Source organism: Mesoplodon mirus, assembly GCF_964341445.2.
Source record: "Mesoplodon mirus genome assembly, chromosome: 6".
NCBI classification, from domain to species: domain Eukaryota; kingdom Metazoa; phylum Chordata; class Mammalia; order Artiodactyla; family Ziphiidae; genus Mesoplodon; species Mesoplodon mirus.
In genome coordinates, this window is record NC_138982.1 from 85,502,773 (window position 1) to 85,529,317 (window position 26,545).

Sequence of the window (26,545 nt, forward strand, 5' to 3'; positions counted from 1 at the left end):
AAGAAGCAATTATCTCTCAACGAGAGTTTGTGAATGTTCGTTAAGATAAAACAAAACTCCCCGTGTTCCGGGGGCGCAGGAATTCTCCCCTGAGATTTGGATCGTCGCAGGAGGGGCTCCCAGGGCGGCTCTCGGGGCGGCGGGTCGGAGCCACGCCTTGCGGTCCCCCGGGTCCCAGCGGCCGGGCCACAGCCGCAGCCAGGGATGAGGGCGTAGGGAGGGGCTGACGGGTGAAACAAAGGGATGAGGTCACCCTAAAGAGAGGCCGGAGGGAACGCCTAAAGGAGGCAGAAAATGAGTCGCGAAGAGAGACTGTGGGACGGAAACTGGAGTCAAAATGCAGGGGGAGGGGCCGGGAGACAAAGGCTGAGCGGCTTGCGGAGGAGAGACCTAGCTGTCAGTCGTCAGCTGTCCGCGCTTGACAGAAAACGGGGAGACACGAATCAGAACCTGTGCTGCTTAGGGTAAATAAGTAAGTTTGCTTAAACCCTTTCCGCTGCTTCCCAGAATGCTGTGCCACAAGCTCCCATGATTTGTGTCAGTTCTGTGAATGAGATAGATAGATAGATAGATAATAGATAGATAGATAGATAATAGATAGATGATAGATGATAAGATAGAAAAATGATACATAGATACATAGATGATAGATAGATGATAGATGGATGATAGATAGATGATACATAGATGATAGATGATAAGATAGAAAAATGATACATAGATACATAGATGATAGATAAATGATAGATGGATGATAGATAGATGATACATAGATGATACATAGATAGATGATACATAGATGATGCATAGATAGATGATAGATATTAAGTCTGAGATGGTCTAAGAATGGGCTTCAAGGTGTCCCTGAATCTGAAGTAATATGCCTTGTACTTTGTTTACATGATTATTTTGCTGTTGAATGTCCACAGGTTTTCTAAGAATGTCAGAGGTATCCAATACCCAAAAAAGGTTAGATGTTGCTAGGCTTTGGAAGCACTGTGGAAAAGGAAAAAAACAAAACAAACAAACAAACAAAACACAAACACCAAAAACCCAACAAGCTTACCTAAAATGCAGATGATATCAGAGGTGAGGAATTCTGTAACACCTCCTCTCTAGGTTAATCCGATTAATACCCATCATCTAGACAAGATAAACATTTTGAAGGCAGGAGGCCAAAGGCTAGTACTATTTTATTTGAGGAAAGGCTGAAGCCTGGATCATGAAAGACCAAGGGGCGGGTTGGAGGGAAAGCTGGGAGGCAGTCTTCCAGGTGTGGGCAGGTTCGTGGAGAAAAAGAAGTACTGGCTTCGTGTATCTTTGGTTTTGTCTGGGCTGACGTTGAGGCAAGTCACCAGAGGAGAAAGCCTGTCCTTCACTACATAAGAAGAATATTAACTAATACTCTAGGGACATTCTTGTGCCAGTTTAGCTTCCCCCCCCCCATCGTAAGTTCACTGAGGGCAGGGACTTTGTTGGGTTGGCCATGTCAACATCAGTTCCTGACGTAGTTCATGGGACAGTGGGCACTCGGTAAATATTTGTGGAATAAATGAATGAATTACCAAGCGATGCACATATTCTTCTCCCTTTTTCTCAATCAACTGACCAGTAGCAAGAGGCCTGGGATCAATTTCGCCATCTGGTGGTAACTATCGAATTGACAAAATCTCTTACCCACTGTTCCTTTCTTCTGCCTGGGGTAGGGGTGGGGATGGGGGAGGGGCGACCATACATCCACCAAGTTCTTCTCCTTAGACCTAAGCAACTCACCTCTCCTACACTTCCACTCAGGTCTTCACCTGCTCACACAAACCACTCATTTCCTCTTTAATGTCCTTTTTCTCAGTCTACCCCCTGCCCTGAGTTCACTTCCCCACAATGGTACTTCTCCGTTTGCCCAATGGGCATGGGAAATTTCCTTTTTATTCATCCCTCTTCTCATTCCTCTTGAGAATCCCAAAATGATACAAACTTACCTAATAAACAATAGTTTTGCTGTAATTTCCATTCTGGCTACTGTTGAATGGGGCTAGCATAACACCTACAGATCAGAAAAGTGAAGTGTTTTAAGGGTGTGTGTGTGTGAAATTAGATATAAAGAACTGGTTCTATTACATTCCCAAACCCGATAACATTATTGTTTTCTCCTATGTTTTCACTGCCAATGTACAGAATTCCAGCTACATTTGGGATCAACCTGAATTTTATAGACAGGTCTGGAAACATTAACACCATTAACACAATTTTATGTTATTTCCGTGGCAAAAGTGTCTTAAGTTTCAAGTTTATTTATTTTTGAAAAACAAGCCATTCGTAACTAAGAAATTGCTTGCTCTTCTAAGAAGCTGTTTTCTAAGAGGCTGTCCTACTAACGTACTAACACTTACTGGGAAACAGGAAAGATGGATAATGTTTCCATTATTATAAAACTGAAGTTTAGGGTAGACTAATGACTGTCTCCCAACCAAATTACAGATGAGCGGAAAAAGTGCTCATTCACCTAGACGAAGGATTTCCAACTTCAGCTTGTATATTTTACCACCAGTGTTCTTGTGTAAAGCAGATTCCATGACGCTGACTGAAGAAGTCTGGCGTAGCACTACAGAGGGCTTGAAATGCATTTTAATAAGTACCCTAGTGGGCTTAGACCACAATGAGGATGATAAGCTGAGCCACATTCCTGTTTGGGAATAGTTTCCTTGATTTTACTGAAAATGTTTATATCAAGCATCAGTCAGAATTTTCTATTCCTACCCCATTGCCTCCTGCTTTTAGAGACAGTTGGAGCTATCCCACACATATGACCAAGAATTCCTGTCTTAAATTCCAACATGCATAGACTCACTTAGCCCAACATGTGAGACCTAGGAGAAATCATCAAACCATGTTCTTTCATAACCATGGAAACCAAGGCCTAGAGAGAGAGTGATACAACCAGTGATAGAGCTGATGCTAGGCCTCCTCACCTCCTGTGTTTTCCTTTGAGTCCCTAGGGCCACAGAGAAAGAGAAGGCTGAAATTGGGACAAAGTAGATAGCTGAATTAGATCATTAGTGTCAAAAGGCACACTTTAGCCTAAGGCACTTGGCAGGTCTCTTTATTATCAGTCCATTCTGGGCCTGAAAGATTCAGATTAGCAGACTAGATTGCTCCTCTGTTACATTTCAATCATAGACGCCCAGTTTGGTGCTACTGGGTAGTTTATATGGTATCATGAAAAGCAGAAAAGCACAGCCTGGAAAAAGAAGATTACACTTTTTTTGCCCCAGAGGCAAAATTCCAAAGTTAGGCATAATGTCATGGCATATTATTGTAAACAATGTAAATGCAAATTAACTTCCAATGTTTCATCACGATTACCGATTTATAGGATACATATTGTCTTCTGAAAAGTTTGGTACATATGAAGGCACAGATAGCCTTGGTTCAGGAGAAATCTCATCCTTTAGGCATACACTGGATCTCTATATAATGTTCTGCACACAATATATGACATAGATTAGATTTCATCTAATCTTTCTTGTTACATCCAAGGTAACATTGGCATTTAAAATAAGGAACCATTGAATTCTAGTTTTCAGGAGAGGATCAGTGACCCCTGATCCCTGCCAGACCCTGCCGTGGTGAGTTTAAGAATATTTTGGTGTTCACAGGTCAAAGTATGATACCTTGATGCAATCTGGCCTCACTGAAGTCTTGTTATAGGTAGGATGCAGAGATCTCAAGGGTGTGTGGAGCATCAGAGTTTTTCTCATTCGATTCTCTTCTCAATACCTATCACTTGCCTGGAAAACTTTAGAATCAAAGACCTTCTTGGGCTATGGAGATGTGTCCAGTATCACTAGGAATTTTTAAACGCATCAAATGATCTGCATCATTTTCTAGGTGCCCCTGGACTTTTCTGCTAGGTGTCGCACAGAAATCCCATATTTTTGAATGTAAGCACATGCAGTTACAGACACTAAAGAGACCTCCGCACAGAATGTTACAGCTGCATTGCACTGTGTACATTTCTGGAAAGTGGACTTGGCATTATTTTCCCCCAAGAAACCACCAATTTCCACATCTGTTCTTTACATCAATGGATATAATTACCATGATGCTGTTTGTAGACACATGACCCTCTGAAGGGGCACTGGTTAAACATCTGTAAACAGGAATCAACATCATATTGTGTCTCTTTCTCAAGTAATGGGAGCAATTATTGCTGGAGGAAAAAGAAAACCATCTTTTGTCCAGTCAACATTCAGCAGTATCTGCCTTTCTGAGAGTGTGACACTGTTGAGATTGCTTTTGCCCCCAGGAAGGCAGATTTTGCTGAAACACTCTTTTGACTTAGGAACGAAGTGATCAAATAAAATAGGGCTTTTAAAAAAAGACTGTGAGAGAGGTGTGCTGAAGTAGTATTGGGTTTGCCCATCATTTTCTCAGAGCGTCCTGGGAAGAGCTGGGCTCTTCAGTAAGGAGAGTTTATATTTCCTAAGTCTCTTTCTCCAGAGAAGAACTTTTCAGATAAACTCTTGTAATTTGCTGTTTCATCCTCTGTAGGTGGATAAGTGGACAAGTAGGGGAATTGCTTAGGGCCATACTAAAAATGAGTATAATAGTCAGTGTTTGAAAAACTTTGTACTTTGTTCTGAGCACCAATTCTGTTTTGTACCTATGGTGGCCAACTGATAAATTAAACTAAAACCATGGAATACATGAAATATAGACTATTTTACATAAGAGAAAATAACTTCAAGCTAATGAGAGGCAATTGAAGCAAGTTTTCCAGCCTTAAGAATGGCAGAATCACTGCAGAAGCAATGCATACATTCTTATATACAGTGGATTTGGGGTAGAGGGAGGAATGGACAGGGGGAGATGGAGAGTGATATTTTCTCCTTACTATTGTTCTATATATTCTGAAAACTCTTCTTTAGGACCAATTTTTAAATTTCAAATGTTTAGTGTTTGAAAAGTGAGAAATCAATCTATTTTTTCATGGGAAAGTATCTACAAAGTGGAAAGTAAATCGTTTTTCGTGGGAAAATTTATTAAATATGAACAGGGCAAAAAATGTTATTTTATAATATAATAGCAACATTTCCATTTGGATAGAATTACCCAAACTCTAGGGCCAGTACAAATTCGGGGCTTCAAGGATAAGGCCCAGAGGAAGCAAGTCGCATATCTCTAAACAAGAGGTTTGAACTAGATGGTCTAGTTCTTTCCAGCTCGTTAATTCTGAGAATCTGTAAACCTAGTCCTGGGAGATACAAAAGTTTAAGTAAAGGTTACCCTTGGTAAACTAATGGCCTAAAACACAAAGTGAGAGCAGAAACTATTCCTCAAGTCTTTTTCTAACCTTTAACACTGAAAAAAACTTCCTTATGTTTTGATCAATAAAAATTAAGAAAATGCATATTCCCTGCTGTCAGTATTCTCCCAAATAAGGTGTCAACATCCAGTTTTTGATGTTTAGCTTAGCCTTACCTCTCATTTGGGTATCTGCATAACCTAACCTAACTCTAGATTCTTCCATTTAAGTCAAAATTTTTTTGACTGGTAGCTTGCTCTATCAGAGGTTCTGAATAGCAGGACACATTCAATGCAAACATATATAAAATTATACAGAACCCACTGTTAACAATGCTAGAGAAAATCTCTTACCAGTAAATTTATTAGCTGCCATTTTGTCTCAAGATGGTGGTCTGAACCACAATTACATCTTCATATCTACTGATTTTCATCAAAATCTGTCAACTCTTTCAAAAATGACCACAATAAGAGAGGTATATGTATATAAGAGAGGTATATATTAGCAACTTAGTTGAGACATCTTAACAATAAAAATCATTTATTGAATACTGGGTAGCAAGCAGAAATATAGAGATGTAAAAAATGCAACTCTTGCCCTCAAAATATTTATGATTTATGTATGGTAACAAGAAATAAAATTAAAGAATTAAATAAATAACAAAGTAGCATAAATTCAGAGGCGGTACAGCTAATACGTGCTTTAGAAATTAAGATGAGAAAATCATCACTGAGACTGGAAGAATTAACAGAAAGGGGAGAATTCAAAGGGGAAGATGGATTTTGGAGAAAGGTGATGGACTCAGTTTCAATTACAAACATTTGGAAGGGGGAATCCAACTAGAGATGTAAGAAGCATTTGAGTATAGGAAATACAAACCTGGGAGATATATTTATGGAGAGATGATAGTTGAAGCTATAAAGGTGGATGGGATTTCTGATGAAAATTAGAGGTAAAAGGTCAGAAAGACTAAGGTCTTGTTCTGGGGAATATCTGCATTTAGAAGACGAAAATGGAAAGTTGATCTAGTGAAAGCCAGCCTAGACAAGGAGAGTAAGAATTGAAAAGGGCCAGCATAGAAGCCAAGAGAAGAGAGAATCAATGCCAGGAAGTGGTGTCCAGCAGAGTCCAGTTGGGTGAAAATGTTAAGTGAACACCAAGAAAAGGACTTTGGAAATGGAAATGAAGAGGCCACTAGGGACCTCAGAGGGAGCAATTTTAGAACAGTGGGCGGGGGAGGTGGTGGGGGGAGGTGTGGGAGCAGGGAAGACCAAGTAGAAGTGCTTAAGAAAAGCATGGCTGGGGTAAAAATGGAGAAAATTACTATACTCTTTTGAATATATCAGTATACTAGAAGAAAGAAATAGAGAAACTAAAACCTCCCATTTCTGCTTTGGTGAATAAAATGTAGAGAAAGGAAAGAAAAAATACAATTTACATATGAAATGAGCTTAGGGTATGCTTACTCTTGTTGACAGGGTCCAATTTAATGTTGTGGCATTCAATAGTCACCCCTTCTCACCCTAGGCAACTCGTAGTAATTTTTTTTTCCAAACAAACAAAAAAACCAATCAAACGAACAAACAAAAATTTAATGAGATAATTTTCAACACCAAGCCTAACTTTTCAAAAAAAATAAAAAGAAACAGCAGCTCGTTTGTGTGTATGAGTGTGTATGTGTGTGTGTGTGAGAGAGAGAGAGAGAGAAACTGAAACTTCATTTAGCAGGAAACCTAATGTTAAATTTACAGAACTCCATCACTTATGCCTATGCTTCCCTGTTGTGGGCCTCCTGACATATGAGTCCCAAATAATAAAAGGTACTGCAGTGTAACAGAATTGGATTTTACTCTCTTCCACACTTTTTATTTCCCCTTTATTCTTTATGAGGAGTGAAGCTAGATTAAGAAACTATGACTTTTTGATACATAACAATATATCAATGTTATGGTACAAGAGGTAGTCAAGTTTAGCAAGCAGATGTCAGTTAATCTTCTCCACGTGCAGCTTTTAAATCCCTAGGGACCAAACATCTGAAGCTTCTCATGCTGACCCTCTAGGACAGAACATGGCACGATGCACAGAACCATAAAGATCTAACGTCCCATCTGAAGTCTAGAGGGGTAGGGGAGGAGGGGGGACATAAAAGTAGAAAATGTGGGTTGGGGGAAAGAGAAAAGAAAGGGAGCCCAGAGAGAGATGGGGACACCCAGATGCCTACCTGAAGTAAGCTCTTAATGGACTGAATGGAAATTCAGTGGAAAAAATAAGTGGTTTATATCATCTAAATTTCATGTGTGCACAGGATCAGTATTGAGGTTTTCTTTTTGGTTATAGATATACCTTAATGCTTTCCCATTTATTGTGGATCTAACCAAGAACTCATGCAGGTTTATGCTGGTGTGAGTTTTATCCTCTTTCCCATGGAAATACACCTAGTGAAAGGAGCACTGTGAGGGATGTGAAGATTAAAATGGCCACAGGATGAGAGACGTTGGAGCTTCTTGCTAGCTTCCTAAATTAGACAGTGTTTTCACGATAGCTCCACCTCCCAACAAGGCACTGGCTCCCAAATTTACATGCAAAAGAATCATCAGAGGAGCTTGTAAATGAAGTCTCTCCTCCAGGAACCTTTCTTTTTAAAAGCCTCTCTAGGTGATACACAGTCAGGCGATCCATAAACCACTTGGGAACATGCTGCTTAGTGTTGCTTAGTAAACTCCCCTGAAAGTGTTTCCGTCCCCATTTTTACTCTGAGCATCTGATCAAAGTTCTTCGCCTAGGAAAAAATGGGAGGGGGTTCAGAATTTTGGCAGCATCTCCTGCATCTACACCACCCCAATTCAACAAACCTCTCATCCACTTCTGTTTCCTTTCTATTTCAAAGGGGTATCATTTTTCCACAGGGAGCTCTCCTGAAATATAAGAATTTGAACCCATCCCTTCATTGATGTGACATTTATTTCCTCCTTCAGCCTTTCAGTCTACCCTTCTCTATGCTTTCCTCCTTTTAACACAGGTCTCTCCCTAGCTTGAAAAACCACCCTTTTCCTACAATCTCATTTCTCTTCCTCTGTTCAGTGCCAAAATTTTAAAATGCGTGGTCTCTGCCAGTTGTCTGCATTTCTTCCATCTCTATCCCTCCGAAGCCCCTGCTCTCTGACTTTCATCCTCACCACTCTACTAAATTGTCCACCCAGAGGTTATTAATAGTCATCCTACATTCAGTGGTCTATTCTCCATTCTCATCCTCGTGCATCACTCTGATTTCATAGTGTTCACCCTTCTACTTGAAGTTTTTTCCTTACTGCCTTCTCTGATTCTGATTATGTTAGTTCTTTTACTGATTTTTCTTTCTTTTAATGAAGTATCTTCTGCCATTGAAGGGAGACTAGGCTCTTCCCTCTGCTCTTCTCTTTCTAACTCTCCCTCGACTGAAGCCCATGAAGATGAATAAGCTTTCAATCTCCCTTTGAGTCACTTGCACCTGTTATCTCTCCCTCCACTTCTGAATCTTCAGCTGGTCATTTCTGGATGCCTCATTCATACTGATCATGCTGGAACTTAAAACCATCATCTTCCTGACAAACCAGCTCTTCCTTTCAAGTGTATGAATTCTGCCCAGAGTATTTCCACCCCACTATCTAAGCTGGAAATCTTACAATCATATTTTATTTCTCTACCTATCACAGGGCAAATTGGGGGGAATTGGCCTGGCTTCTAGAGTTCAGTGGGTTTGAAATGGGGTGATGGAGTTCCATGCTAAAGATGGTGTCCAAGACTAGAGAAGAGAGTAGGATTGAGAGTCCAGTGTCCAGGGGATCCCCAATCTCAGAGGCCCAGAAGGAATATTTGATAGGGTCTACCTGAAGGGGTCAGAAGCAGAAAATAAAGGTGGGATATAGAGTTAGCAATCCAAGAACTAAGGAAATGAAAATGAAAAGCGAATAGGTCTGCAGAAGGGCCCATAGTAATTGCCTAAAACAGGGACTACTTCTGCGATGTGCCTTGTCATACTGCCTATACCACATGCCACTTGATCAGAAAAATTAGAAGGGTCACAGACCACATGTATTGACAGAGACATTTCTTCATGTCCCATAGGAACTGAAAACGGTCCATTTTTCTCAAAAGGTCTGCAATTAGTTTTACATTTCAATTCCAGTCGTGAACACCCTAGTTCAAGGCTTCTTTTGCTCATTCTTATTTTCTTTAAAAATAACCTTGTAACTTGCTTTCCTGTTTCCGGTCTCCCCATGCAATCCTGCATGCCTATGTACCATAAATATCTCTTTCATCATGTCACTCCCTTAGTCAAAAGCTGCTCATGGCACAAATTTCTTACCACAGCAGGCCATTTTTGTTTTCCTTTTTTAGCTAAGCCTCATCTCCACTCCTATTTCACCTCCTAACCCTTAACATCAAACAGTCTTCACATTCTTCAGAATGGTCTCCTCAAGGCTCCAGAAGAAGCAGCTGTGCCAGCCCACTTAGCTGGAATACTGTCTCTTCTCCCTCATCTTGAACACTCTCCCCACCCTTAAAGCCTTCATGTTCCTCTGCCTCCTCCAACGACCCCTCACTGATCTCTCACAACACCCATTTCCTTTAATTGCAGACTGCCTTGTTTTGCTATTTTCAAGAGTATTATTCTTTAGTTTGTACATAGTTCTTAAACATATCAGCCTTCTTTCCCCTTCTTGATGGTGGGGTTTATATTCCCCACCCCATCACAATATGTCCCATAGTACATATTAGTAACAGAGTTAGGCCCATAGTCGGGGTTCAGGACGTATGAGTTGGTTGTTTAGTTTCCTGGAAAGAGATACATAACATATAAAACAGGATGAGAAAAGGCTTTCTGACACACAATAGGGCACCAAATTGCAAATAGTTCTCAGTGGAGGGGTCTCTTGTGGTTGAGATCTTTCCTGATTATATCTTCTCTATAAGAAGTGGCAATCTACTAATTTAGGGCACTGCAAATATTTCTGAGGGTATGTGCTTAATTCAGAATAGCTGAAGAGCTTCCCCTCTTTTATCTTAGATTATTTCTATTTTCTTCCATTTCTTCAGAATGATTTGAAGCATATGTGTGATCGCCCCCTCATGCTCTTTCATTAGACTTTTTCTGAATCTCCACCTATAGTCACCATCCCTGAGTCCTTGCTCCATCATCAAGACACTGTGCAAAATTAAATGCTGTAATTTTCAGGTCTTGCCCTTCAACTTCTATTCTTGACCAAACTCATGGGTTAATTGAGCCTTTCTTGGCAAAGAAAGGAAAAAAGAAGGAAGAAAGGAAAGAAAGGAGGGAGGGAGGGAGGGAGGAAGAAAGGGAGAGAGAAAGAAAGAAAGAAAAAAGAAAGAAACAAAGAAAGAAAGTCCCAGCACAGTAACAGCTAGTTGTATAAGCAAAGCAAACCTGGGAATGACAGCTTTGGAAGTTGCCTCTGTGCATATAAACAGTTGGCATAAGCAGAGACGCTCGCAGGAAGAATCTTTATAGGTCACAAATGCTGGACAGATTGGTGGCCTAGGCCATACAATCTGTTTATCTAAGGCTGACTTACCCTTGGCCCTGAGTTTCTGGACCCTGACAGTGAGGGAATATTAGAAGAATCTCAAGTCATGGTTTAAGAATAATCGTATCAAGAAGCATAATCTAATATATTTTGGTTTTAGTAACACATTTAAAAAACTTTAAGTTAGTCCACTGTTCAATTTCTTAAAATTGTTATTAAACAAATGTTCTGACAAATGACAGTTGATCATTACCTTAGACCCAAACTAGAAATCTCAAAAATTCCTAAAAGTCCATAGTCTGGGTTTTGTGTATATGTGTATATATTTGCATGCCATTTTATTTTTCATTTCGTGGGAACTCTTAATACCTAAATTCTTGCCAAGGCCAAATGCTGAAAAGCTTCAATAAGTGTTTTTCTTGAGATATTTCAAAGCATTTGACAACTGTAGGAATTTCATTTTAACACTCTAGATTTATTCCAAAGCTTGATTTTTCTGTGCAAACAAAACTAAACTGAGCTGATGAAGCTTTATTCATTAAGAAGCAAAAGTGCTCTGAAATACATTAAGAGGTCTGGGGACACAACAGGGGACTTCCCTGGTGGTCCAGTGGCTAGGGCTCCACACTGCCACTGCAGGGGGTGTGGGTTTGATCCCAGGTCAGGGAACTAGGATCCTGCATGCCGTGTGGCAAAAAAAAAGAGGTTTGGAGATATTTTTTTGTGGCAACAAGAGAATAGAACTCATTGGTTACAAATATCCAAATTTGGTATTTAGCTCCCATCTCTGGATGAGCATGAAGAATGGCGAGGCACAGTGAAGTTTGTCAGGGATCAAGACAAAGAAGACAAAGGTGAAAGAGTTCACTAAATTAACTGTCCAGAGCTTCACGTATTCGACTTTGACTTCAAGGATTCTGCATCTGACCTTTTGAATGATGGGGGGTAAGCAAAGTTTTGGTTGGGCCCTGCTACCCTTTTAAGTGAGGTTAACTTGCTTTCTCTCTATTGAGGAGTGCTATAAATGAATAGCAACAACACCCAAAATGTTGGAGATATTTCAGTGAAGGCTGAACTCCAACCTCATCATGATGTCATGGAGAAGAATTCATGCATCCTATAGAGGGGACAAGCATATGTGATTCATTTTTTCAGTCTACATCCTTTAATTTATAGTAGACACTTAATAAATGTTTCCTAATGAATAAATCAATGATTTCATAGACAAGATGACTTCTAAAATCGCTTCTAACTTGAAGATAATATGAAAGTGATAGGTGATCTATTGATAAACCAAAATAATATAGGGGCCAGCCATACATGCACCTTAAAGATGTCTCTCTTTGGGGAAAGAAGAAAGATTGAATGGTAGCTTTTTTAGGCTCTCTGCCTCAATGAGAATGTCAGAGGGATCCAGGCATGCTGAGGATGCCCCACATTAGCAAAGTTACCACCTCACTTCTGTCCTGGAATGAAGCCTCTGATGAAGATCAGGCTTTGAGAATGACAGGGGATTAGGTTTTGGTTCAAGATCAGGTTATAACCCCAGAACCCAGTGCCTGGCCATTGTGCCAACATTTGCTATTCTGCATTCTATTCTTTAATTCCCACAAATCAATTGTTCTCTCAGAATGTTGGAATGCCTTAAAATTTTCATTTTTATTTAAATATCCATCAGATTATAATTTACTGATGCTGAGAAAATGTAGATGCAGAATTCTAGCTGCAACTACAACCATGTGGAATCACAGCACACTCAGTAACCACAAAGGATTTTTCTTTTTGCCTGGCAACTTAAATCTTTTCTAGAACATCTTGCTAGTTTTATCTTGGAATGTTTTTGCCACGTTGACTCTTTGAAGTTTAACCTGGAATGCAAATAAGACATGCGATGGATGTTCTATCTTATTCAGTGTTTAGAATGCCTCCTGGTGTCTGACTTATTGCTACAGGTTTGTTATCCTTTCTCAACCAGTGTTTGAACTCCTCCCACTCTCACCCATTCATCACGCTGATAGTCCTGTCCAAAGACTATCAGGTAAAATACAATAATCAGTCAAAGCCAGATGGTGCCAGTGGCAAAAGCAAGCATTTCCCCTTATGGCGCCTGCATCAAATAAATAAATAATACCATCATATTTGACAATTTAATGAGTATAAATTTACCACAGCAGGAAAATCCTCCCCAAATACTTAAACAATTAAAATGTAAAAGGAGAGATAAATAAGCATTTTTGTAGTGGTATAATGAAAGAGAATAAAAAAGGAGAGAAAGGAAGTGTAGGGTGGAGTCTGCTTTATATAGGATGATGAGAGAAGGCCTCCTTGATGAGATCTACACAGGTGAGATTTGGGCAGAGCCCTGAGGAAGAAAGGGAGCAAATCACGAGAATAAGTGTGAACAAAGCATTTCAGGCAGAAGGAACAGCAAGAGCAAAAGCCCTGAGGTTGCTGCCATAACACGGTGAAAAATATTAGTAGCTTTGGTCTGATTTCTTGAGTATAGAATTATACCAGTCAGATTCTTACGTGCAAGCATAGAAACTAGACTGGATTCAGATAATATCAGAGCTCACATTATTGATGGGAAGGCCAGAGAACAAGGCTCAAAAAATAGGCAGGAACCAAGGAAAGCAAGCTGGATCCAAGAAACAGAGTAAAGGTGAGACCCCTGGCTGGTTAGGACATCAGTTTGTGGGTACCACAGACACCAGACCCAAATGCCACCATCTCTGAGGATAATTTATCATTGCCATTGCATCTTTACATCATTCCTTGAAGATTCAGAGTGGCTGAGTCTAGGTCTTGAGATGCTCACATTCCAGTTGCCTGGAAGCGATAAGCCTCTGTACCTTCTAAGTGTGAAGGAAGCTTAAACTTCTATTCTTATTTTATTGACCACATCTGTAAGATAGGCTAATTATATCTCTGAGTTCCAGACTCCAAGAACCAATATATATTAGTCCTAAAAACTATTGAGAGCCCAGGCTGGGCAAAATTTAAATCAGCGACATTAATATCTCATTTCTCAATTAACCAATTGTAAGTTTCTTAAACCTTAGACATGTACACACACACACACACACACACACACACCCAAAACCCAGAAACTAGCCCTTGAAAAATTCCTACCAAAAAATATTTGACATGATTCCTTTAACGTAGACCCCAAATCATCATCATCAACAACATCAACAATAACAAGCAATAGCTAACATTAGTGCTCACTATATACCAAGTATAGTTCTAAGTATTTTACATATATTAACACATTTAATCCTTAAAAATCCTCTGGCTTTGCAGTATTTAAGTCTTAATACCTATGAATGTTCTCTTATTCACAAAACTTACCCTCCAGTTCTCCAAGGCAGATTGGATAGTCACATCTACACGAGAAGAAACACTAGTGCATTCCTACAGTGGAAAACATCCCTGAACAATTAGGAAAATACACCTGAGATTAATAAAATTATCCAGGAGCACACTGTAGAATACATACTTTGAAATAGACATAGAGAGGTCTACCACACTATACTGTGAGCTACTTGAGGGTAGAGAGTGTTTCTTTTTTTAAGAAAATTATTCCTATATTTCCAGTACTCTGCATAATTTCTGATTTAGGAGATGGTTAATAAATGTTTATTGAATGAATAAGTGACTTTCATATAACATTTGAGGAAAATATTGTCTCACAAAGTTAGTCCTGATTAAAAAAAAGGCTAATTGAAAAATAAGATAAATGAGTCAAAATGTGGAAAACACAAAAACTTCTAGTCTTCATTTGTGAAAGAACCCTGTCCATTTATGAACCACATAAATGCTGACTTCACAAATTTATAATACTTAGGGATATATACATCCAGAAATTGAAAGCATGATCCTCTTTTACCCCTCTGAAAGAAGTGGCACTGACATAGGAAGAAATTCCAGCTCAGCCCTTTCTGAGCCGAATACCTTAACTTCCCAACATCCGCACCATGAAGGATTGGACATAGATCAGTGTTTCCCAAATTCTGCTCCCTAGGCTTCCTCAGAGGGGCCTCAGAGCAAAGAGGAGGGGACTGACAGGACAGAAGTCTGGGCCACCAAACTCTGCTCTGGCCAAATGGCGCCTTTTATCTATTTTATGTACTTGGAGTCTGAGAAATATCTGGGATCAAAAGTTCTGTGGCTCAAAAGAAGTTTAAAAAAACAACAACTAGATAATCTCTAAGATCCCTTTAGCTCTACTAATCAATGATAATTATTTCCACCAGGTATATAGTGAAAGAGAATGACAACTTTTCCCTGGGAGATTAAATAAAAAGGTAGTTAGTAGGAAGCCTTGAACAGTGCCTTGTGAAATCTGGAACAGTGACGAACCCAGGAATTAAACTTAAGCAGTGTCTAGGGGAAACAGAAAAGGACAATAAGTACAAAACATATAAATGCTCTTTCTCTTCTCTCTTTTCTCTCTCTGTGTGTGTATACATATATATATGTGCAACATATACACACACACATAAACTATATGGGGGGAGAAGACTTACTAGGGAGGTTATTATAGTGATTGTAGCATGGATCCAGACGGAGAATGAGGAAAGGTCTGGAATGATTTTATAAAAGAGGTGATTTTTCAACAGAATTTTTAGAGGCAGAACATAGTTTGGCAGATGGAGGAAAGAAAGCATTTCAGGTGGTGAAGATAGCACCACTTAATGTTAGGAGGCATTAAAAACTTATAGGTATAGAGAGTGTCTAGTAGATTTTGTTACCCTCTAGTCTATTAAGTCTATTCTCTAATCTTTTTGTACCAACTTAGGCCTGACCTGTTGACCACCCACTGGAATCCAAGGAAAACTCCCTTCTTAGTTCCAAAGAATTAGGCTGAAATTTTGTTTAATCAGAACAACCCAGATTTGTTGGCTATTCCTGGAGTATGATAAGGTCATTGGCAACTTAAAATTTACGTCTTCTAGAAATGGTTCCAAGGGTTCCACCAGGACAGAAGAAATGGTTCCAAGGGTTCCACTAATCCAACTTCTCCAACATTGAATACTTGCTTCTCTCATCTACTTTCTCAGCAACCCAAACTACTCATGCATCTTCTCCACCTCCCCTGTAATTACTGAAATAAAAAATGTACAACTGAGAAAAGTGACTCATTTTTTCAGCTGAAGTCTGCTTCAGCTTGCCTTCCTTATGCTCATCCATTCCCTAAACTGGAAAATTATATTCTTTTGGTCCTTTACAAATTTGATTTTGGAGTGAGCATTACCCCAACTTATAAATGAGATTTGTTTCCAAAGTTTGTTTTGCAAGTTAGCAGCTTGAAACTTAGAATATCATTTCCTGAAGAAAGAAATCTAAAAGAGTGTTTAAGTTTCCAGCCAGACCAAAAAAAGTACTTTTAATCTCTATGTTATATAGCTTTAGTTCAAAGGGACCTAGCTACCTAATGACCATGAAACATTCTTCTGTTTTCTTGATTCTCATATATATTCTTTAAAAAGAAACAGACTACACTGAAGATTATTTCTCCCTCTCCAGAATTTCAATGGGGAATCCATTCCTCCTCAGTTCCACTCCCCAGAAGGAATCATATTTTTGTAAGAGACATATGCTAGATGTTGTTAAGTCAGTGATTACCTGGTCATTTGTTTCTTCATTCCCCTGTAGGAAAATCTTTCCTTTTGTTTATCAGTTTGGGGATAAACAACATCAGACAGGTGGATGCTTCCATAGCACATAGACAGTCACCAGAAAAAACAACAGTTTTTTATCATAGTGCATATTTTTTTCTAATTTGAAATTAAAGAGAGTAAAAGGAGTAAGAGAGTGTGTACATGCAACTACAAGTCATATCATTAACAAAGAGGAAAGGTGTGAAACTTCACCAGGATTCCTCTGGGAGGGGTTTCAGAAGTCACCAGTTTTAGATATTATGAAAAGTTTGAATGTTTAGCACCTAGCTTGGAAGACATATTAATGGGTTAAAAATATATAACTTTAAACTGCTATTCATCCTTAGCCCAAATCATAAGAAGTTTATAGTGTCAAGTATGGCTATCTTTCCATGTTGAAGTATCTCTCTACAAAATGGGGACTGTTATTTGCTGAAGCAGCCAGCTGGCACCACTTGGGTGAAATCCAAGTCTGTGCAGTCTTAGCTCTGTGTGAGATATCTATCAGGTGCCTAATTATAAAGTGTGCCAGAGTGGGCAGGTTCCATGATTAACTGGTGGGAATTGGGCAATGTTTGCCTTAGACTTAACCAAATTTTGCCATCACATACAACTCATTAGACACTGATATTTGGTCATATGTGTAGGCTTCATTTACTCAACTTCTATTTAATGGGAGCCTATTATGTGCAAAGCATTGAACTAAGGCTATATACATAAGACAATAAATGAAACATGATTCCTACACGAAGGGAGATTTTAGAATAGCAAAAGAGACAGACATGTAAATTAATATTTATAATAAAGTCTGTGGAATATTGTAGTATAGGCATGTACTAGACACAATGATGGCACAAAGGAAAGATCAACATATCTGCTTGGAGGATCAGGGAGTCTCCACAAAGAAAAAAACAACTCCAGCCACATTGTGGAAATACATTAGAAAGGTGTTATGTAGAAAAGAAGGGAAAGGAAGGTATTCCAGGCAAAAGGAATAGTGTTTAGAAAGGGGGAAAGGATGAAGTAACATGGGTTGTTCCATGAAATTGTACAATTACAGTGGAGTGTGGGATGTGAAGAGGGGTGGATTTTGAAGTTTGAAGAGATAGGCAGGGATCAGAAAATTAGCAAGTAAATTTTTTAAAAATCAGATTGAGAGCAATTCTTAAAGAAAACAAAAGAAGTGGGGTGATGTATTAGAAAGTAACCTGGACCCCACTCAGATGGATTTGTAACAGAAGGCCTCTCAAGTAAAGAGTAAGAGAAAGAGCATTCTGGGTAGAGAGAGTAATACACTCAAAGGCTTTGAAGAGGGCATGTGTTTGGTGTGTTTTAAAAACTAAAAGGAGACCAATAGATTTGGGGAGCAAGAAGGGTTTGATTATAAGAAAAATTCAGAGGAGGGGGCGAGTCCTGGATTATGTAGACTTTTATAGGCCTTAGCAGCAATGAGTTTGGTTTTGGTTCTATGTGGAATAGGAAGCTATCAAAGGTTTTTAAATAGTGGAAACACATGATCTGATAGAAACTTTTAAAAACTTTTTTAAAGTTCTTTCTACTGAGGGGAGAATGATTATAAAAGGTTGAGGGTGAAAGACAGGAGATTAAATGGGAAGGCTGTTGTGTCAGTCTCCATGAGAGACAACTGGGTTAGAGATGATAGTGGAGATGAAGAAAAAGGGACAGAGATGATGTATTCTTGAAGTAGAGGGTGATGGCAAAGGAAGAACCAATGGCTATTTTGTTTGTTTTCTACTTATAGAAACTAGAAAAAGTAGTAGCATCTAACAATAAAAGGAAGACTGGGGGAATTAATCAGGGTTCCATTTCCATTTAGATGACTGGATGCGAATGGGGAAGAGATTTGGGAAAAAGAGATGAAGACTTATTTTTAGGACATGTGGAAATTGGGCTCCTGTGGGTCATCAGGACAAGATTTCTAGTGGACAGTTAGATACAAAGCTCTAGAGCCCAGGAAGTAGACTTGGCTAGAGAGCCTGGAGAATTTGAGACCCATTCGTCATGTAGGAGTTGTGGGCACGGATTAGATTAGTCTTGGAACTTCTGATGACTAAGAACATGCAAGAATAAGGACAAAATCCTCCATAACAACAACTTTTCAGGGGCGGAGAGAGAAAGAGGAGCCAAGGGAGAAAAAAAAGAATGTGAAACCAAGGATAGAGAAGAGAAAAAACAGCAGAAATAGGTGTTAACGGAGCCAAGAAAGTAAGGAGAAGGCATGTTTCATGGTTTCAAATATCCCAGAGAGGTCATGCAAGATAGCTCCACTTGTCTTTCTGAGAGTTTACAGATCCATCTATTTGTCCTGTACACTCCCTCAGAGACAATCAAACGCGTTTCTTGAGCCAGGCTCTGAACTCGATACCTTAGCTTCAAAGAGTTTGCAAACTAGTTCAGGAAGATCAGGTACATACAAATACCAATGGATAATCAAGTAGGGCTCTGTTTAGTGAAGGCTGAATAAACAGGACCGGTAGCATGTGATACTGAAGATCTAAGAGGGGAAGAAGTCACTGGCCATCAGGTAAGCCTTCACAAATGAGATAACTCATGATTCAGGCCTCAGAGTGTGGGTGAAATTGAACTCAGCACCAAGGGGACTTTCCAAGTAGTGGAAATGACAATAAATGAAAGTATAGGGACACTAATACTTAAATTCATGCTAAGTGTGGCTAAGACAAAGTGCCACAGTGGAGGAGGAGCTTTGCTATAGAACATGCTATTCTATAAGTTGGAAAGCCTTAGAGACAATTTAGTTCAATACTTTTATTTTATATAGAGGGAAATGATAGCCCAGAGAGATTAAATTTGTTTAAATTCACAACTCTAGTCAATGGCAGAGCCAGTAGGAGGTAAGGCAAGAATAGGAGATTGGTACCAGATTCTGATAAGCCTTGAAAAACAATTATAAATAAATAAATTAGAATTGATGCTCTAAACAAAGAAAAACCATTGAAATTTTGAGAAAAAGGGGATTGAAAAGTAAGATTAACCAGCAGGCAGTGTGCAAAGATGATGCCAAGAAAGCAGGGAATTTTGGTGACTATCCAGCCTTTCTTACCTGGGGTTTCTCATGTGAACCACAGAACACTTAAAAAGTGATTTGAGTGTTTCCTCCATTCTGCAAAGTATGGTGTGTAACTAGTACTGGTCTAGATGTACAGGAAAGAGATTAATTCATTACCTACAATTATGGGCTTTAGGGCCTTAGGGTCTTAGGGCTTGGTTCTATTCTAGAATGCTGGTTAGGAAAAGCTGGCAGAAGAAGGAAAAAGACATAAAAGACATTGCAAATAGAATTTGGTAACCGATAGTATGGCTTTCATGAGAGAAGATAGAGTAATTATTTCCATATTATAAGCTGCATAACTGGGAATGCCTGGTGTCTCCAAAAAGATATTGTCAAGAGTAGGGGAGTCAGAGGTCTACTTTAAGGAGAAGATAATTAGCTTAACATGACACTTTCTGAGATGGTAACAAAAAAATAAAAGAAAAAATAATAATGTTTTTAATATCTGTAAATCTCGGATTATGGGACAGTTAATTTTTCTATTGGTTTTCCTGTGGTTCTCATAGTTTGGTCCTTTATGGATGGGTTTTTACAATATACCTAAGTTCAGTAAAAATAGCAATTTTGATAAGACATACTTAATAAAATAAACTTCAGTTTATACATGAGCCAATCAATTTCCAGTGACACTAGAATGAGAACATAGAATTATAGAGGCTACAGGAAAACCCATAATTACTGAAAGATACATAGTCTTTTCTTTCACCAAGAATCAAGTTTCTTTTCACTTAAGTGAGGATAAAAACTGAATTGGGTCCTAAGTATGCTTAAGTATACTTAAGTAGACTAGTGCCCAAACTTCTTGGATTCTTTCCTAAATACTCTTATTCGTGGGCTTACTGTATCTTCCAGATGATGTTCAGAAGTGAAGTCTGAGCCATCTGTGGCCTTACGTTCCCATGACAGTTTTCACTGGAGAGCAATGGCCCAATTCCAAACGGTAATTCTATTTTATAACTCCTCCTCCCTTTTCAAGAATAGTCCTCTTCATTTCCTCTTCTATACTGGTTTCACTCCAAAGGGGTAAGGTATGAAGTTCAAGATGAAAGAAAGTATGCAAGAAACTAGATCTTGTTGATGTTTTCTATACAGCTCTCCAGTTAACTGTCCGTCAGTATGGAACGCAAATCTGCTGAGTTATCTAAAGCTATCACTCCATATTCTCAGTCAAAGGCAATCAAAGACATGAAGAGCACTGAATTTAGATTAGCATGAAAGATTTATTCAAATGAATACTAACTACCAACCTGATTTCTCCAGAGTAGCTTTCCAAGGCAATAAAGAAAACAGAATCACCTTCTTTTTCATTGGAGTAAATAAGTCCTTGAAATGCAATGGTTAAGGGAAGATTACAAATGGTGCTTACTCTTCAGAAAAAACTAAGTAAATTACCAAAACTGAAAAAATCAAACCCCCAGATCAGATCCACCTAAAGACAGAGCCAATATTTTTTAAGTGAGATAATATTCTCTCTTTCCTTTTGAAAATCTCAGAAATTTTTAGAAATATTAATCCAGTAAAACTTTGGAAGAAAAATTCTCCAAATGTCTAGCTGAAGATGAAATGGGGGATGTTTAAGGTGCATAACTTTTAAAGTCTCATTATTCCTTTACATCTCTCAAATAAAGATTTAAAGAAAAGGACTTTGAAAGGCAATGTCCACCCTAAATATACTCAATGCTTATTTCCCTTCCCCCATTAGAACCCCACAAAGAGTCTGGATATCCAGATTGGGGCTGCCCTCAATACAATATGGATCTAGAAATCTAATTGCAAGTTAGGTATTTAGAAACCAATAATTTCTCTTTAAAGAAATCCTGCCTTGATTTGTGTGTGTGTTGTGTGTAAATATCAGAGACAATTTCCTCTACTGGGGTTTGAGTAGAACTGTGCAATGCATCTTTTAGACTAGCTGTTGAGGATCTAGTTTGGCTGTTAAGAAGAGCTTTTACTTCTCCGTTTATACTCCAAACTGGTAAAGTGGTTTCTGAACCAAAAAGCAAGTAGGAGTGGGAAGAGGATTTGCATTTTAACAGCCCCTAGTCTAGGCTAGTTCCTAGGCTGGTTGTGCTGACTAAGAGGTTCTGAAGCCACTTAGAAAAGCAGCCAATTCCTGAGTTTGCTTAACCTTTGGAGATTATTTCATTTATTTTTTCTTTACTTCATCTAGCTCTTTTATATAGTCATTAATGGGAAGACATTAGGGTCTTTCAAATTTTCATTTAAAAATAACATTTTGAATAGTTACTGGAACTGGGATTACAAATAATGGATGTAAAGCTAATTACCAAAATTCTACATTTAGAGCAAACTGGTGCATATGGAGACAACAGCTCAATGTTTTAGAAAGTGCCAATTTGCTAAAAATAGATAAATATGATTACTGCTGGAATTAATTTAAGGGCATTCAACATGAGATGACTAATATCAAGGAGTAGCATTTCTCTGCTATAAATTCTAGGGAGATGTTTTACACCCATTATTGCCCAATCCTTTTGCAGAAATGAATCCCACAAACCAAAAAGGTGAAGTTAGATCAAAGTTATACCATGCCAAATTAGCAAGAGCATATGGTAGCTGATATTCCTCTTAGTCAGGTGGAACCTGCCAGAGTTCAGCTTCTGGAAAAAAGTGAAAACAATGCTTGTCAACTCTAGCTGTGGAGTTTGCCCTAACTTTTCTATTTTAGGTATAAAAGCTCATGAGATCAGTTATCTGTGTGGTTACTGCTTCCTTTCAGAGTCATCAGTGGTGATAACCCTACCAACAATAAGAATATATAATACAGGCTAAATGAAAACAACCAAAGGGAAAATAGTGATCTACTACATTTGAGGTAAATCTCTCCTAATCCAGTAAGCTTCCTTATTATGGACATACAGGAGACTCTTTCTCAGCCAGTTTACTCTCTCCCTAGATTCACAGGTGTGAGTTTCCAGAAATTGTCTAAATCACGTGATCTGGCCCTTCATCCAGTTAGAGATGATTGTTCTATTGGTAACTAGCTGAACTGAGGAGGACCAGTCAGATTCATTCAGTCTCATTCTTTCTCTCATATTCCCTCTCTCTTTTTCTCTCTCTCTGTATATGTGTATGTACATAGATACATTTCTCTTTCTTAGCTAGAATTCCTAACTGAGAGCCAGAGAAGCTGGGGTTATTAGTAACTGAGTCTTTGAAATGCAGGGATCCAGAAAGAAAGTCTATGAATTCCTTATGTTGAGGTTCCCAGATCTACTCTGGTTCCCGTAAGCTTGGCTGTTCAACTTCTTAATTTCATGTGATATCTAGTTTCCTTTCAATAGATCTCTTTTCTAGACCATTAAAAGTGGTGTCTGTTACTTGTACCCAACAAAAGGAGACATAAATAAGACAAGTACATGTGTGTGTGTGTGTGTGTGTGTGTGTGTGTGTGTGTGTGTGTGTGGAGAGAGACAGAGAGACAGACAGACAGACACACACACAGAGACAGAGACAGAGCGAGACAGAGAGAGGTGGCTAGAGTGAAAGATTAAAGGTGATCATTAACCAACTGTAAATATAATCCAAAAAATAATTGCTTGTCTCTGGACACCTGCATATTTGCAAATTTCTAGTTAATGTATCTTTCTATCAAACTCTATATAAGCCCCCTTTATAAAAGTATTTTTCAAAATATCCATGATATTAATTTTTCTATGTTAAACTTCTGGCTTCTAGGAAAAGCAAATCTCTTAGACAAACTTGATCCCATTGTTATGCTTAAAAATATTTTCAAATATTATCCATACATTAAGAAATCAGATCTTTTGGGTTGCAAGAATTTATTGCTTGTATGAGAATTGGATAAATTTTGTATTATTAAATAGATAACATCCCAATTAACCAGGGACGCAGGAGAACTGAAATGTCCTTTGTAGAGATCCTGAAAGTTTAGATTATTTCTGGTATTAGAGTTGAGTTGGAAAAGGCTCAGGACTGTATACCACTTCTGATCAAGGTTAATTCCTGATGCAATGAGAAACCCTGAGGTTGTATGAAAATTGTGCTCAGGTGATCATCTTTGAACAGTGCTTTCCCCAACCAGGCTCCATCCCCATTTTCAATCTCCCAATCAGCCCCACATTCCCCCTCTACTATTCTGCCTGACTGGGTTCTCATGTGATTGATGTGAGCACAGCATGCCTGGTAATCTTAGTGCTGAGAACCCAGTTTGGAAATGAGGTGGTGGTGGGGAGGATGGGGATAGGGGAGAAGCAGCCAATTTAGCAAGTGGAAAGAGAAATCTAAATGTGCAAAACAGACTAAAACAGAAAAATATAAAAAGAAAAATAGTGCATATTTCTAATGCCTTTGAACTGATCGTTGGGGTCGCATGACAATTTGAATATTTGCTTATTTAAGTTCTGTCACTGAAGTTTTCGAAGGAAATGATAAACATATGCTATGCTCCCATCCATTAGCATGGTTAATATTTACTCTGTAGAGAATAGGAAAGGAGGGGTAGGAATGGGAAATGTATGTATATTCTATACAGAGAGCAAGGGTACTTTTTGGTATAGAACTGTGAGTACTTTAGGTTTTAATATGTGGAATTCCTCAGCTAATAATACTTTACACTTGAAAAACACATCATTTGCAAAACACTTTTATTTTTACCACTTTATGTGAGCCTCACACCAGCCTAGTAGAAAAGGCAAGTCTGGATCTGGAGTATATTCTTTTTATGTGCCCACTTATATAGATGAATAAACTGAGGCTCAGAAAGATGATGTTACTTACCCAAGGTCACACGACAAGCAATTGGCAGAGCCGGGTCTAGAACCCAGGGTAGGGTTTATTCCACTACAAAGACATGAAACAGGACATTAAACAAACAACATCTAAGAAAATAAGATCTGTAAATAATTAAGGATAGGGAATCTGGAGGGTCACACTCCCATTCTACAACCTGAACTCACTGCAAGGGTATCACTCTGTTCTAAGCAGACAGGAGCTGGAATTGTAACTTTGACCACCACTACCTTGAGAGGAGGACCAACAGAGCTGAGTGTGCATTTACAGAGAGCCACCTCTCAACAGGTACATAGCTATGATCTTCTGTACCAAAACATATCCCCTAATGGCCCATCATGATGATCCCTCCCTTCCTACATTTATTCCCTCAATAAATATTTTTTGTTGAGAGGACACTATGTGTCAGACATACCTTAATGTACCTGTTTTGTCTAAGATACCTATTTGGAAAGTTGGAAGGGACACACTTTTTCTTAAAAGTCTCCTGTTATGGTCTTGCCCACTAAACACTAGAATGAGCTGGCATTACTTAATTAGACAAACTCTACTTGGACCTGAGGGGAGGAGAAAAAAAATAGGACAACTCAAAGAAAGAGATTGAAAGAGATTGAGAGCCATGAGCAAGATATAAAATAAGGGTGTGGAGACTGCGAAACACTATTCAACTTCACGAATAGATCATTTTGTCTTACTGTTCTCAAGGCCATGCCAATTTAGTCAGAGAAAATCCACCACTTAGGGTCTGGCAACGAGTATTTTCAGGTAAAGCTGTAGCCACAGTGTGCCCCATATTGGCCACAAGAGGCCTACCTCAGAATCCAAATTCCTTCAGCCAATTCAAACCTAAGAAAGATAAACTTGACCTGATTCTCATTCATTTAACAGACATTTGAGGGACTACTTACCATTCAACCTCCCTTTACCTTCATGCAAGATTTCTCTTTGTGGAATATTATTATGTGGCTAGTTCAGTGGGCAGAAAAGATACCCAAATGAAACTGAAATTAATCCTTGGACGTGGGCCCCTGAGCACAGGCCAACACTACAAACATTTTTTAAAGTTTGTGTGATCAATGAAATAACTAAGAGTAGTGAGGGATTGAGTCAGGGAATATTTGGAATAGCCGTGCAACAAAGCAATAGGTATAAGCACTTGGGGCCTGAAAGGAAGGGCACGAGAAGATCCAAGACGATGATAACTGTGTGTCTAACCTGGGACTCTCCTACCCTCAGAGCGTGGGGCTGGTACACTGGTTGGTGGACATCAAAGGGAGGTTTTCATATAGTACCAGTTATACTAGTTTGGAGCAACACAGTATACTTGGGCTCATTTTGCATTTTCTGTCTGCTTTCATTAAAAACTGATGGTTTTCCTGCTGTATAGCACAGGGAATTCCACTTCGCTGTACAGTAGAAACTAACACAACATTGTGAAACAACTATACCCCAATTAAAAACAAAACTGATGGTTTTCATGTCTATAGGTCAATAACAAGAATCAATGATGATTAGCTCCACTTCAAAATTTGATGCCAATAGATTAAAAAAAATATCTAGTAGTGCTCCATCCATTTAGACGTGCCACAACTTATGGAAAGACTGTAAACCTAGTTCTGTATTCATTTAGCAAACAGAATATCCACAGTTAAAATCTGTTACTTTATGTGCCAAGCATTGTGGTAGGCACTGGCGATAGAAAAATAATCAAGATTTCACCCTTTCCCTTAAGCAGCTCACAGTATGGACACCAGTATGTGAAAAAAACAAATGTTGTATAGTGTAACAAGTGATATAATAGTGATTGTACAAACTACAGTGTGGTCACAAAGAAGGCAGAAGAAAACGTAACATCAGGGAGGACAAGAATGGCTTAAAAGAGCTAACTCTTACTGGGGGAGTGGCAATTTTCTATTCTGAGAGGGAAATGATATTTTCTAGGCATGGAGCAAAGACATAAAGGCAGGACTGAAATACTGATGTAGTGTCGTTGAGAGAAGAGGTGCTTGAAGATGGCACTGGAAAGATAGTCAAGACTAGATCATGCCAGAAATCCCTGGCCGTCCAGTTGTTAGGACTCCATGCTTCCACTGCAGGGGGCACGGGTTCAATCCCTGGTCAGGGAACTAAGATCCCTCATGCCTCGCAGCACGGCCAAATTAAAGAAAAAAAAAAAAAAGGAAGACTA

The 26,545-nt window shown here is 38.9% G+C and overlaps 1 protein-coding gene and 1 long non-coding RNA gene across 3 annotated transcripts in view; one reads left to right on the forward strand and one right to left on the reverse strand.

Moving 5' to 3' along the window:
- GAP43 (growth associated protein 43) overlaps positions 1–26,545 on the reverse strand; it is a 93,195-nt gene that overhangs the window by 61,041 nt on the left and 5,609 nt on the right. The window contains exons 1-3 of one of the 2 annotated variants that reach the window (XM_082625497.1): positions 24,346–24,390; positions 22,133–22,205; positions 20,832–20,907 (exon numbers count right to left, since the gene is read on the reverse strand). The exons of the other annotated variant lie outside the window; for it this stretch is intronic. The gene's annotated coding sequence lies outside the window, so the exon portion shown is untranslated. Of the gene's footprint in view, positions 1–20,831; positions 20,908–22,132; positions 22,206–24,345; positions 24,391–26,545 lie in introns of those variants that run through there. 2 annotated transcript variants of the gene reach the window in all.
- Positions 352–16,037, forward strand: LOC309806614. The gene is made up of 3 exons (XR_014294407.1): positions 352–472; positions 11,609–11,775; positions 15,632–16,037. It is a non-coding gene; the product is annotated as an uncharacterized lncRNA (long non-coding RNA).